The sequence below is a fragment of the Bos indicus genome, chromosome 28 (genome assembly GCF_029378745.1).
Source record: "Bos indicus isolate NIAB-ARS_2022 breed Sahiwal x Tharparkar chromosome 28, NIAB-ARS_B.indTharparkar_mat_pri_1.0, whole genome shotgun sequence".
Lineage (NCBI taxonomy): Eukaryota > Metazoa > Chordata > Mammalia > Artiodactyla > Bovidae > Bos > Bos indicus.
This window is the reverse complement of record NC_091787.1, coordinates 16,240,058-16,254,260: the sequence shown is the minus strand read 5'-3', so window position 1 is coordinate 16,254,260 and position 14,203 is coordinate 16,240,058. Positions and strand designations below refer to the sequence as shown.

At 41.7% G+C, this 14,203-nt stretch overlaps 1 protein-coding gene across 1 annotated transcript in view; it reads left to right on the top strand.

Annotated features, from left to right (window-relative positions):
* Positions 1-14,203, top strand: part of LOC139180332 (uncharacterized) — a 368,615-nt gene that overhangs the window by 337,661 nt on the left and 16,751 nt on the right. Inside the window, exon 5 of the mRNA XM_070781800.1 lies at positions 1-14,203. This exon is cut by the window's left edge and continues 94,455 nt beyond it; it is cut by the window's right edge and continues 16,751 nt beyond it. The gene's annotated coding sequence lies outside the window, so the exon portion shown is untranslated.

Sequence of the window (14,203 nt, the reverse complement as noted above, 5' to 3'; positions counted from 1 at the left end):
TTGTCCTCATTTCTTTTAATTCGTTTTTATTTTTTCCTCTCTGATTCATTTATTTCTACCATTCTATCTTCTAATTCACTAATCCTATCTTCTGCCTCTGTTATTCTACTATTTGTTGCCTCCACAGTGTTTTTGATCTCATTTATTGCGTTATTCATTATATATTGATTCTTTTTTATTTCTTCTAGATCCTTTTAAACCTTTTTTGCATCTTCTCAATCCTTGTCTCCAGGCTATTTATCTGTGATTCCATTTTGATTTCAAGATTTTGGATCAATTTCACCATCATTATTCGGAATTCTTTATCAGGTAGATTTCCTATCTCTTCCTCTTTTGTTTGGTTTGGTGGGCATTTATCCTGTTCCTTTACCTGCTGGGTATTCCTGTGTCTCTTCATCTTGTTTAAATTGCTGAGTTTGGGGTGTCCTTTCTGTATTCTGGCAGTTTGTGGAGTTCTCTTTATTGTGGCTTTTCCTCGCTGTGTGTGGGTTTGTACAGGTGGCTTGTCAAGGTTTCTTGGTTAGGGACACTTGTGTCTGTGTTCTGGTGGATGGAGCTGGATTTCTTCTCTCTAGAGTGCAATGAAGTGTCCAGTAATGAGTTATGAGATGTCTGTGGTTTGGGGGCGACTTTGGGCATCCTGTATCTTGGAGGTCAGGGCTGTGTTCCTGTGTTGCTGGAGAATTTGCTTGGTATGTCTTATCCTGGAACTTGTTGGCCCTTGTGTGGTGCTTGGTTTCAGTGTAGATATGGAGGCATTTGATGAACTCCTGTCAATTAATGTTCCCTGGAGTCAGGGTTTGGACTTAAGCCTCCTGCTTCCAGTTATCGGTCTTATTTTTACAGTAGTCTCAAAACTTCTCCTTCTATACAGCACCATTGATAAAACATCTAAGTTAAAGATGAAAAGTTTCTCCACTGTGAGGGTCACCCAGAGAGGTTCACAGCGTTACATGGAGAAGAGAAGAGGGAGGAGGGAGTTAGAGGTGACCCGAATGAAATGAGGTGGAATCAATAGAGAAGAGAGCGGGCTAACCAGTAATCACTTCCTTATGTGCACTCCACAACTGGACCGCTCAGAGATGTTCACGGAGTTATACAGAGAAGAGAAAGGGAGGAAGGAGACAGAGGTGGCCAGGAGGATAAAAGGAGGGAATGAAAAGGAGAGAGACAGATCCAGCCAGTAATCAGTTCCCTAAGTGTTCTCTGCCGTCTGGAACACACAGAAATTCACAGAATTCAGTAGAGTAGAGAAGGGTTCAGGAGGAGACACAGGCGACCTGGTGGAAAAAAAGGAGAGTCTGAAGGGGTAGAGAGCAGTCAAGCCAGTAATCTCACTCCCTAGTAAAAAAATGGGTACTGAAAATTGGGTTCTTAAAGGTACAAAATTGGTAACAAATACCTAAAAGCAAAAATTAAAAATCTAGAGTTTGGAATTTCAAAAATACAATGTTAAAGAAAAGAAGAAGGAAAAGAAAGAAAAAGAAAAAAAAAAGTCACAAAAATTATAAAGAAAATATAGGTACAAAATTGATAACAAATACCAAAAAGCAAAAGTTAAGAAATCTAGAGTAGAGTTTGGAATTTCAAAAATACAATGTTAAAGAAAAGAAAAACAAAACAAGGTCACAAAAGTTATAAGAAATATATATATGAAGTTTGCTTTTTTTTTTTAAAAAAAGGGTCTTTTTTTTTTTGCAAAGTAATAGGTTATAAAAGTGAAAATTAAAGGAGTAATAACTTAAAATTTTTTTTTTAATTAAAAAAAAAAAGAATGATTGTAAAAATATATATAGGACTTTCTCTGATGTTGTTGTGGGTATTGTGGGTTCAGTTCATTTTCGGCTAGTTCTTTGTTCCGGCTTATATTTCTCAAGATCTATAGGCCCCTTCTTATGTAGTCTGTACTAACCACGGGGTTTTAATCTATTGCCTGTCGCTTCCAAGGCGGTTCCCTCTGTTATAGCTTCTTCTGTTTGCTGGTCTCTTCAGTGTCTGATTTCTGCCCTGATACAAAGAGGGCGGTGGTGGACACCTTTTTTTTTTTTTTTTTTAAGGCTCACTTGTTCAGTCGTGCTGTGGGGAGGGAGGGACGCTGCAAATAAATAAGGCTGGCGTGTGCTCGCAAAGCCTCAGCCACACTGGGCCTGCCCCTGCTCACGGCGCGTGTAGCCTCCCTGCCCACACTGCTCAGGCTCTAGGTTTCTCCGCCGGGAACCATCCGCGGCCAGCCCTGGGCTGCTTGCACCTCCCAGGTCTAAGCCGCTCAGGTTCAGGCACTCGTAGTCCTCAGAGGCGCAGACTCGGTTGGGCCTGCGTTTTGTATCCTTCCCAGGTCCGAGCAGCTCAGACAAGAAAGACAAGACACATACTTGTCTTTCAATGAGGAGGTGTTTGGCAAGCACGGTTGCTGCGACTTATCACCTCCCCGCCGCTCAGTTATCTGGGTGTACAACCGGTGCACCTTCTCAGGCGGATGTTGACTGTCCAGAACCCCAAGAAGTTTTAGTTAGCAAAGAAGCCTGCTTACAGTTTTGTGGACAATGTCTCTCTGGGGCTGTGATTTCCCCCTTCTGGCTCTGGCTGCCTGTCACTGGAGGGGGACGGTCTGCAGCCCTATCTCTGTACAGCCCTTTGTTCTGTGCGCGGGCCTGGCGGTGTCTTAGGTTAGGGCTGGCTTTTCGTGTGGTAGATATCCCACAGTCTGGTTTGCTAGCCCAAATTATTTCGCTCAGGGATCACTCGGGGTATTCAGGCCAGATCCTTACTCTAAGCGATGCAGCCCGTGCCGTGCCTCCCTGCCCAGCCCCCGCTTGCTAATGGCATGTGCAGGCATCTGCGCTGCTTCTCTGCTAGGGGAGTTACCGTAGGGCTCGTAATCGGTGGGTTTTAATTGTTCATTTATTTTTCCTCCCTGTTATGTTGCCTTCTGTGCTTCCAAGGCTTGGCACAGACTCGGCAGTGAGAATGTTTCCAGATATGTTTGGAAACTTCTCTCTTTTTAAGACTCCCTTCCCAGGATGGAGCTCCGTCCCTCCCTCTTTTGTCTTTTTTTTTTTTTGTCTTTTATATTTTTTCCTACCTCCTTTCGAAGACAATGGGTTCCTTTTCTGGGTGCCTGATGTCCTCTGCCGGCATTCAGAAGTTGTTTTGTGGAATTTACTTGGCATTTAAATGTTCTTTTGATGAATTTGTAGGGGAGAAAGTGTTCTCCCCGTCCTATTCCTCCGCCATCTTAGCTCCTCCTCCCTGAATATGCATATTCTCTAGAGCAGGGGTCCCCAGTCCCTGGGCTGCAGACTGGTACTGGTCTGCAGCCTATTAGGGTTGGGGCCACACAGCAGGAGGTGAGTAGCAGGCCAGTGAGAGAAGCTTTATCTGCCACCCCTCATTGTTCCGCATCACTCACATTACCACCTGCACCATCCATCCCTTCATATGGTATTTGTCTTTCTCTTCCTGACTTACTTCACTTAGTATGATAATCTCTAGTTTCATACATGATGCTACAAATGACATTTTGTTCTTTTAATGGCTAAGTAACATTCCATTCTGTGTGTATATACGTATAAACACAGTACATCTTCTTTATCCAATCAGCTATTAGTAGCGTAGAATTCATGAATCAGAAAGACCTCTATTCCATGCCTCTATTGCCAACAAAATCCTTTCTCAGATGCTATTTCCTTTGCAGCTTGGGTGAAATATTAGGGCAGACTTATTTGGGTCTTTCTCTATCATAGGAATACTCACATTTAGAAAATTAACAGGTTCACTTAAATATAGTAATAATTTAAACCTCATAACTTAATTAGAAGTGAAAGCCTTTCTGTCCTTCCAGGTCCAGCCTGAATGGAAACCTGTAGCACAAATGGGAATGTGGCCACTCTGGTGTCAGGGCAGATTGAGGGAGAAGAGGCAGAGACCACCCCTGATGAAGGCTGGCAGTGGTTCCCTCTGGGTATTGAGGAGGAGTGTAAAGATCCTTCTCCTTGACAAGCTGCTTTGCAGATGATCAAAGCTGCCTCTGTTTGGAGTTTTTAGGGGGAAAAAACTCCCTCAGAAAACATTCAACTGCACTTCCCATGACATGGACTGGCCATTCATTTTGCCTTCCTCCTCCTCTGAGACTAGTGGAGGCCTGTGGCTTCTCCCAGCCTCACTCTTGGTATGGATTTTCAGTAGCTTCAGGCTGCTTCCATCCCTATGCCCACAACGAGTCACAAGAAATAACTGGGCTTTGCTGCAGGTGGGGCAGGGGATCATAGGCAGCTGCCAGTGCAGCCTTCTCCGTTCAAAGTCATAGCCTTTTGCTTAGATACTTGCTCGGCCCCTGACACTTCAGACTTCTTAGGAAATTCCCCAACTCTGCTCTCTCAGTCATTGTGGGTGGGTGGGGATTACTCAGAACAGACTGATATCTCCAAAGGATTCTTCTCTAATCTGCAACTGTCTTCTCTCAGCCTTTCTAATGTCTTACGGTCTGGAGATGAGGAATAAACGAAGGTGGCAAAACTGGCTCTCAGACACCCCCTTTGCAAACGCTGCTGATGTGTCTGATACCTCATTTCCACAGGTGGACATAATTGCAGTGACTTTTTATGCTCCCAGCTAAAGGAGAGACTGAAGCAGTCTCACTTCACCATTTCTGTTAAACATACACAATTTTGATGCGTCTGATTTCTGCCAGCATTATCACACCATTGACCTGTCTGCAATAGTCCATTGCATGTAAGAGAGGAGGTGTATTAACATAAGCCCTATCCACCCTCCAAAGCCCATTTCTTCAAGGTGTTTTTTCCCCCCATCATCAGAGGCAATCTCCCTTGTTTGTACCACCTTTTTTCCCGTAATTACTGATGAAACCTTATTTTTTTACTGTAGCTGTTTGTGGATGTGCCTTGTGTTTGTTGAATTGCACTGAAGATCGATCTCTATTAAATAAATAACCTTGTGCACTTCTGAGAAAAGGATTTGTGGATTCCCGTTAGACTGTGGAGTCTACTCCACATGAGGATGGGAAGTGCATTCAGGGGCTGTAGCACAAAGAGACTACAGTTTAGAGCATCCCTGCCCAGCAGGAGGTATGTGTGGGGACTTGCTCAGAATAGAATCAAGTCTACTTGCAGAATACATCTCTTGTTGGAATGTTTTACATGATGAATATAAATATTGCTAAGTTAAAATGCCCTTTTTCTGTGTTGTGAGAATACTGGAAACCATCTTTTTCAAAATGCAAAGCTTTCAAAAATTTAGGACAAAATAATAGTGCCTATGTAATGTCAATTTTTCCTTTTGTGCTCAATTTTCAGTATTAGTTATAAATTATTAATTATTAACACGAGTATATTTTATTTCATTTATTGAATATTTATTAAATACTCTACATCATTCTGAATAAAACATTTCTCCTTTTTTTGGGAAATAAATTTTTTTTTCTCCTGTATTTTTGCAGAACCACATACTTTAATTTGCAGGATCATCTAGATTTCCCCAAAGTTAGTGGGTCGCTAAGAGTCGGATACGACTGAGCGACTTCACTTTCACTTTTTGATTTCATGCATTGGAGAAGGAAATGGCAACCCACTCCAGTGTTCTTATCTGGAGAATCCCAGGGACGGGGGAGCCTGATGGGCTGCCGTCTATGGGGTAGCACAGAGTTGGACACAACTGAAGCGACTTAGCAGCAGCAGCAGCAGTGTGATATTTGCTAATGTACAATGTTGCTTTGAAATTCAAGTGATGGGTTTTATAGATCTTTATACTGTCTCCAATGAAAATGGAAATTACTTAATTACCCTGGAGCTAGATGAGAAGCTTGTCAATATAATAAAGATGTTGTTTATCATCTTTTCAAACCTCGTTCTGTAGAGCTTAAGCTTAGAACTTGGCCTGGAAGCATTACAGATACAAACATAAAGCAACATGGTAACCAGTACTTTCACCTATTGTGAATTCCTTACTTATGTACTAATGGCATAACTACAGGAGAGGACATAGACCTCTTTTATGAACTAGTATGCCTTCTAGTAAATTGGCTAAAATTAAGTTCTCATTCAAGGTCATAAAGCTTAGTAAGAAAGAAGTGCCTAGATTTGCTACAATCTTCTTTTACGAAAGGGCTCCAACTTGGTGTCATAGAAAGATGATGATCATTTTGTACTTCACAGTTCAGTTTTGTAAATGCATATTTTACTACTTCACAGATGACAGAGAAAGATTACTAATGAGTTGACAATGGCTGATACATTCCTTTATTGATTCGTAAATCTTTCAAATGGTTTATTCAATATCTATTATGTATCAATATCTATTATGTATGCACTTTATTGACTATGCCAAAGCCTTTGACTGCGTAGATCACAACAAACTGTGGAAAATTCTTAAAGAGAAGGGAGTACCAGACCACCTGACCTGCCTCCTGAGAAATCTGTATGCAGGTCAAGAAGCAACAGTTAGAACTGGACGTGGAATAACAGACTGGTTCCAAATAGGAAAAGGAGTACACCAAGGCTGTATATTGTCACCCTGCTTATTTAACTTATGTGCAGAGTACATCATGAGAAATGCTAGGCTGGATGAAGCACAAGCTGGAATCAAGATTGCCAGGAGAAATATCAATAACAGCAGATATGTAGATGACACCACCCCTTATGGCAGAAAGCAAAGAAGAACTAAAGAGCCTCATGATGAAAGTGAAAGAGGAGAGTAAAAAGTTGGCTTAAAGCTCAACATTCAGAAAACTAAGATCATGGCATCCAGTCCCATCACTTCATGGCAAGTAGATGGGGAAACAATGGAAACAGTGATAGACTTTATTTTCTTGGGCTCCAAAATCACTGCAGATGGTGACTGCAGCCATGAAATTAAAAGATGCTTGCTCATTGGAAGAAAAGTTATGAGCAATCTAGACGGTATATTAAAAAGCAGAGACATTACTTTGCCAACAAAGTGAAGTCGCTCAGTCATGTCTGACTCTTTGTGACCCCATGGACTCAACTGAGTGACTTCACTTTATTGGCAAAGTAATGTCTCTGCTTTTTAATATGCTGTCTAGGTTGCTCATAACTTTTCTTCCAAGGAGCAAGCATCTTTTAATTTCATGGCTGCAGTCACCATCTGCACTGATTTTGGAGCCCAAGAAAATAAAGTCTCTCAATGTTTGCAACAAAGATCCATCTAGTTTTTCCAGTAGTCATGTACAGATGTGAGAGTTGGATTATAAAGAAAGCTGCGCACTGAAGAATTGATGCTTTTGAACTGTGGTGTTGGAGAAGACTCTTGAGAGTCCCTTGGACTGCAAGGAGATCTAACCAGTCTATCCTGAAGGAAATCAGTCCTGAGTATTCACTGGAAGGACTGACGCTGAAGCTGAAACTCCAATACTTTGGCCACCTGATACAAAGAACTGACTCCTTGGAAAAGACCCAGGGTCAGGCTGGAGGAGAAGGGTATGACAGAGGATCAGATGGTTAGATGGCATCACTGACTCAATGGACATGAGTTTGAGTAAGCTCTGGGAGTTGGTGATGGACAGGGGAGTGTGACGTGCTTCAGTCTGTGGGGTTGCAAAGAGTGAGATGAGACTGAGCAACTAAACTGACTGATTATGTTTCAGACATTGTGCTAAGTGGGAATGATAAGGTAGATGAGATGTAGAATCTACCTTCAAGTGACTTGAAAAAGAAAGAAGATAAGCACAGTAAAATAATCAGAAATAGGGAGTCTTGATTATCCTTAAAGAGAGAAAACCAATCAGTTAAATGTTTGTTACATTTTTTCTCTGTAGAGGTACAATAATTAGCCGTGGGGATACCATGGTGAAAATAATACTATCAGTTTTCAGGGAACTGGTATAGGTCAGTCTTCCCAGTAGCTGAATAATAATTGATAGCATGATTTTTAAACATTTGCGTAGTTTGTCTGCCTGGTGGCCATCAGTGTTTCCCCAGATGCTTCCTAACCAGCAGCCAAAAGGGAATCCCCTTCTCTTGACTCTTCTGTGGTCTTCAGTAGCCTTTTAGAGATTCAAAAAGTAGTTTCTCTTCAAGAAAAATTCTAGGACCATTATAAGTAGATAGTATACAGCTTATATTCATTGCCCTGGCTCAGTCTATTTTTTTTTTAAATCTCACATTTCCCTTCTCCAGGGGATCTTCCCAACCCAGGGATTGAACCTAGGTCTCCCGCATTGCAGGTGGATTCTTTACCAGTTGAGCCACAAGGAAAGCCCTCTTTCACTACTAGGATAAGAGCTTTACAAATATTAACTCATTTATCTCTATAAAGGCACTAAGAGTATTTTCTTCTACATCTTCACTGTGGCACAGAAAGGTGAAGTCACACATCTGAAACCAGTCTTCTAGTTGGTGGTAGCTCTGGACTTCAAGCCCAGTAATCTGGTTCTGGAATCTAGGGTCATCTCTAGTATGCTATGGTTCCTACCCTCACCCCAGTTTTGCTGAGATATACTTGATATATAGCTTTGTATTGGTTTAAGGTGTAAAATGTGACAATTTGATGTCTGCATATATTGCAAGATTACTGCCATAATAAAGTTCAGTTAACATCCATCACCTCATGTATAGTTGACTCTTGAACCACATGAATGTTAGGGACATTGACCCTCCATGAAGTCAGATTAGCTCATAACTTATAGTCAGCCCTCTGTATCCATGGTTTTGCCTCACAGACTCAACCAACCATGAATTATGTATTACTGTGGTACTTAGTATTGAGGGGGGGGGGGACATATATAAGTGGACCCATGCAAAAATCCATGATGTTCAGAGGTCAACTGTAGTCATTTTTTTTCTTGAGATGGAAAATTTTATGATCTACTTTCTTAACTTTTGCTTCTTAATTGATTTAATGTTCAGATGTCACAAGGTTGCTCAGGTTTGCATACAGGTCCCTCACCCCCAACTGGGGTCCAGTTCCATTTCAGTTTGCCATGCCCACCCCTCCTGAGTAAGAAGCAGACCACCTCTAAACTTGTCACTTCTCCCCAAGATTATTGTCAGAAGTGATTTTTTTTTAAGTTGTTCTTGTCTCATATACGCAAAAGAACCAGGAAGAGAACAGAATATATTTATCTTTAATAGCCCAACTTTCTCTGGCAGAAAGGAGTTTAACCTTTCTCTGTTTAGGTTGCCCTGACCAGAAAGTACAGTTACTATAAACCAGTTGTATATTTTACATTGAAATATATTTACCTTATATATTATATAAACATATATATAAAGCTTAGCACTGAAGAATTGATGCTTTTGAACTGTGGTGTTGGAGAAAACTCTTGAGTCCCTTGGACTGCAATGAGATCCAGCCATTGCATCCTAAAGGAAATCAGTCCTGAATATTCATTGGAAAGACTGATACTGAAGCTGAAACTCCAACACTTTGGCCACCTGATGCGAAGAACTGACTCATTTGAAAATACCTTGATGCTGGGAAAGATTGAAGGCAAGAGGAAAAGGGGACGACAGAGGATGAGATGGCTGGATGACATCACCGACTCAATGGACATGAGTTTGAGCAAATTCTGGGAGTTGGCGATGGACAGGGAGGCCTGGCATGCTGCAGTCCACGGGGTCACAAAGAGTCGGACACAACTGAGCGACTGAATTGAACTGACTGATATTTACCTTCTAAACCCTAAATGTAGCATAACTTTTGTCCAAGTGATAAAAGCAAAATAGTCTACATAAGGGAATTCATGGAGGGTGAGAACTGCTTTATCTTGTCTTTTCCAGACTCTCTAAATTGGCATGGCCTAACTGTTAAACAAGCAAAGCCAAATCTAACATGATAAGGTCTGTTTCTGGTCCTTATCATAGTCCAGTGGAGCTTGGTGGCTGTGCAGTTACTTGCGGAACAGCTTGGAACCCCGTCACTCAGGCCCTTGGAATCCAGCAATAGATGTTTGGTAGCTGGTCAGCAGCCACTGGAAGAGTGGGAGGGGGGCGACTGGGTGGGAAGTTGTAAAGGGCCAGATCTGGAGGTGCCATCTATCATGTCAGTCTTCATCCTCTTCCATTCTCAGCCACATGGCTTCACCCAGCTGCAAGGAGACTGGGAAAGGTAGTCAAGATATGTGCTCAACAAGAAAATGAAAATTGTATGGAGACCCATCTAGGTAGTATCTGCTATACCAACCAAAGTTGGACAAATGCAAATATTATTAGTTTTTCTTTTTTCCTTCCTTCTCCCTCCTTGCCTTCCTTCCAACAAACTTAACAAGAAGCTCCTATTAAGTGCCAAGCCGTCTATGCTCTATGGATTACAACTTGAACAAAAACAGACATTGTCTCTCCCCTGCTAACCATCTGATATAAGGAATTCAGACATTAGTCTAATATGCACAAACAGGAAACTTGGACTTACGTGCCTGGTGCTTTGAAGGGAGGTATTTGATACTATGTACAGGGAGGCCTGGCGTGCTGCGATTCATGGGGTCACAGAGTCGGACACAACTGAACGACTGAACTGGACTGAACTGAACCTACAAGGAAAGAGGTCGACTTGGTCAGAATGTCAGAGATACAGTACTTGTGCTGATATCTGAAGGAAAGGAGGCATCATCTAGGTGAAAGGGGGAAGGAGGAGGGGTGATGGACTGTCAGAGACCAGAGCGGCTGAACCAGGAGTGAGGAGCACATGTGTGAGATGCAGCTGTAAGCGAGGTGGGTCAGACCACGTGGCCCGAGACCTGCCTGAGGCAGGTGGCAGAAACTCCTGTCCCGTGGCTAACACCATGGTCTGAGCAGAGGAATAGTGGTAGATTTGTGGGAGGCACAGCATGTGTTTACTCTGGTATGTTCCTGAGTATGAGACATCTAAGGGAAGCTGTCAAATGGGCAGCTGAGTTTTGGGGTCGGGAGCTGAGCGGAGGGGTCTGGGCTGGGAGTCATCTAATGTAGGTGATAATTGAAGCAATGTGTGTGGATGAGATGGTCTAGAGTGGGAGGGGAAGGCTCAGGATGACAGGACTGTGATACTCAATGGGAAAGTAGGCTGCGTCTGCAAAGGGGACAGAGAAGGAGCCAAACTCCTTTACAGATAGAACTTATTAAACTTCAGTTTCAATAACTAACCAATGGAAAGACAATCAGCCAAAGCCTTTATATATTTACTCTTAATCAGAAAAGAAGTCAGTTTTGTTTTGAACAAATAGCATACAAATAGACTGATATTCCTTAGAATGCAATGTATGCAAGGATGTTTGCTATAAATTCATTTCAGAAAGGGACTACTGATACCAGTAGGTGAGGAAGGTTAAGAGAACACTATGATTTTCTTTTGGTCATCCTGGAACTAGAGAAGGTGCCACGTGGGTTGCTGAGAAACCTCATGAACCAAACTTTCAAGCAATGCAAAGTGAGACTGCATGGCTAGGACAGTAAAGGGAGACTTTAAACTTTTTATTTTTTATTGAGGCATGGTTGACATAACATTATCAGTTTCGGGTGTACAACAGCATTTCAGTATTTGTATACAATATGAAGCAATCATCTTAATAAGTCTAATTACCATTTGAAACTTTTTAAAAAGTCAAACTAAGGACTGATGCTGAAACTTAAGTTACAATACTTTGGCCACCTGATGCAAAGAGCTGACTCATTGGAAAAGACCCCCATGCTGGGAAAGATTGAGGGCAGAAGGAGAAGGGGGCGAAAGAGAGTGAGATGGTAGAATGGTACCATTGACTCAATGGACATGAGTTTGAGCAAACTTCAGGAGACTGAGTGAAGGACAGAGAAGCCTGGCATGCTGCAGTCCATGGGGTTGCAAAGAGTTGTTCATGACTGAACAACTGAACAACACAGCAAAAAAGAAGAAATCTGCTGCAACCCTCACTGCAGTAGTAGCTATGTTTATAATTTCAGGAAAAGGGGATTTGAACACAGATGGCAACTTGCAGCACAAATTTTACTGTGCCTGCCTTCCTAGATGTATTGACAGTGCTCTTTGCTTAATGAGGACTGCAGTGTCAGGCAGAAGCTACATAATAATAGCGTTGTTCCACACTTGTTTTCTGAACCCTTTACTGTTGTTAATTAGTTCACATTCCCAGTGTTATTAGCTGATCTCAGAAGTATCTGAGAAGATGGAGTCTTTACCCAGAGGGCTCTGAGTTAAGTATAAAAGGCTGGTTAGGGAAAGAAAGCAAAGGAAGAAAGAGAAGAAACCACAGGTCCAGGAAGAATGCATCAGCAGGAGGAGCCTGTAGGGACTGGTGTGTTTTGTACATATCCCCTGGGAGGAAGTATCAGGTGAAATTGCCCAGTCTTTAAGGATTGTAGACTGGTGCATTCTTTCCTTTTCAGTCACTCCTCCAATCATTCTTTCCTGTTAAAATGACAGAGAAAATTTGAGCAGTGTGGCCAGCTGTTAAGTATAATTGGCCAAGTTCAAAGTGGAAGGAGCATTTTGTAGGAGAGGGAGTTCTTGACTTCATCACCTTCCACAGTTTAATTCTAGAGAAGCTGGGAATAAAATGAGAAAACATTCTGTTGGGGGTGTGCTGGAAAGTGAGCTGTTGTAACAGACGGTGGCGGGAGTTGAGGGTAAGAATCACAGAAGTTATTGACCTTCTGCTGCGCATAGAGCAGTGTGAGGGATTCGGGGGACAGTCATAGCAACGGAGCCTCCTGATATCGTCCTTCACTGAGATAATAAAGTGGCAGACACAGGACAAACGTATCAGAAAAAGGCAAAGCAATTACAGAAACCCGTGAAACAAGTGACATTAAGTGCAGATTCGCAATAGTTACTAAAAATTTGCAGAACGTTTGACTGTGCTAGGTAGTGACTCTGCCACTCTCAGCCATGGGACGTTGGCATAGTAACTTAACTACTTTTAGCCTCAGTTTACACAGTTTGTAAGACAGGGATTATAATATCCACCTCACAGAATTTGGGTCGATACATTCGATAGTTTATGTAAATCCCATCACATAGTAGATATTTCCTACGTGTTGATGAATGAATGAACAGAAGAATGAAATGGTTAACATCATGCCTGGCACATAGTAAATGCTCATTTAATGAATCTGTTAGTATTTTGATGGCGTTATTTTGTAAGCCGTTTAAAGAAGGCAGAAGGTGGCTCTTTCGTAACCTGATGTTTGGCTATACTCTTGCAACTTTGCCCCTTCGTATGCTAAATAATAAAGAATGATTGGATAATTTGCATCTGCACAATTCTGTAGAGGAGAATACCTTACAGTTCTCAGTAACATTTTGCTGCCTCAATTCCTTCAATGTATTTGGAGAGAGGCCAAAGATGAGGGAATGTGCAGGCACCACACAGTTAAGGAAAAATTTGATTTTCAGTGGTATTTAGGATGCAAATAATACACAGCTGAGCAACAAGAAGTAAGTGAAAACAAACAGGTTGGAGAAGTGGCCTGAAAGAAACTCAGCCAACTTGTTCCCTCAGATATAGAGTGAGGGGCAGTAAGCGGGACCTCCAGGTGATGTAACTGACCAGAAATCTCCAAGGACTCATGTACATTTCTGTCTGAAGGTTATCCTAGAAAATGCAGGAAAAACAATGCCTTTCCATTGATAGTGCAACTGGTATAGATTTCCTGAACAAATGGTCTACTATGCTTGATTAATTTGGTCAAGCAACATTAAGCAGCTTGTTTTCTTGTTATAACTTATCGAGGCCATTAGGGGTAGTGGTGAAAATAAATAAGAAAAAGGCAAGGTAATGAAAAGAATTACTTACTATCCACTATGAAGCAGGCACTATTCTAGTTACTTTATAAGCATTTTCTAACGTGTTATAATAATCCCATATAGTAAGTAAAACACAGATCAATCTGCCTTTAAAATCAATCCTGTTATCTGTACCCTCTGTAATGAGAAAATATGAACTATCATCTAGGGACCAGCAGACTATAACTCAAATCTGGGCCAAATCGGGTCTCTGCTTGTTTTTTGTAAAGTTTTACTGGAACACAGCCTTGTCTTATTTCAAAATTGTCCATGGCTGCTTTCATGCTACTAAAGCAAGTTCAGTTGTTGTGACAGTGACTATATGGCCTAAGATATTCCCGATTTGACCCTTTAAAAAAAAGTTTGCCATCTTCTAAACTACTATGATTTAGGTCATACCTGAATGTCCTGGTGGTTTTCCCTACTTTCTTCAATTTCAGCCTGAATTTTGCAATAAGGAACTGATCATGTGAGCCAC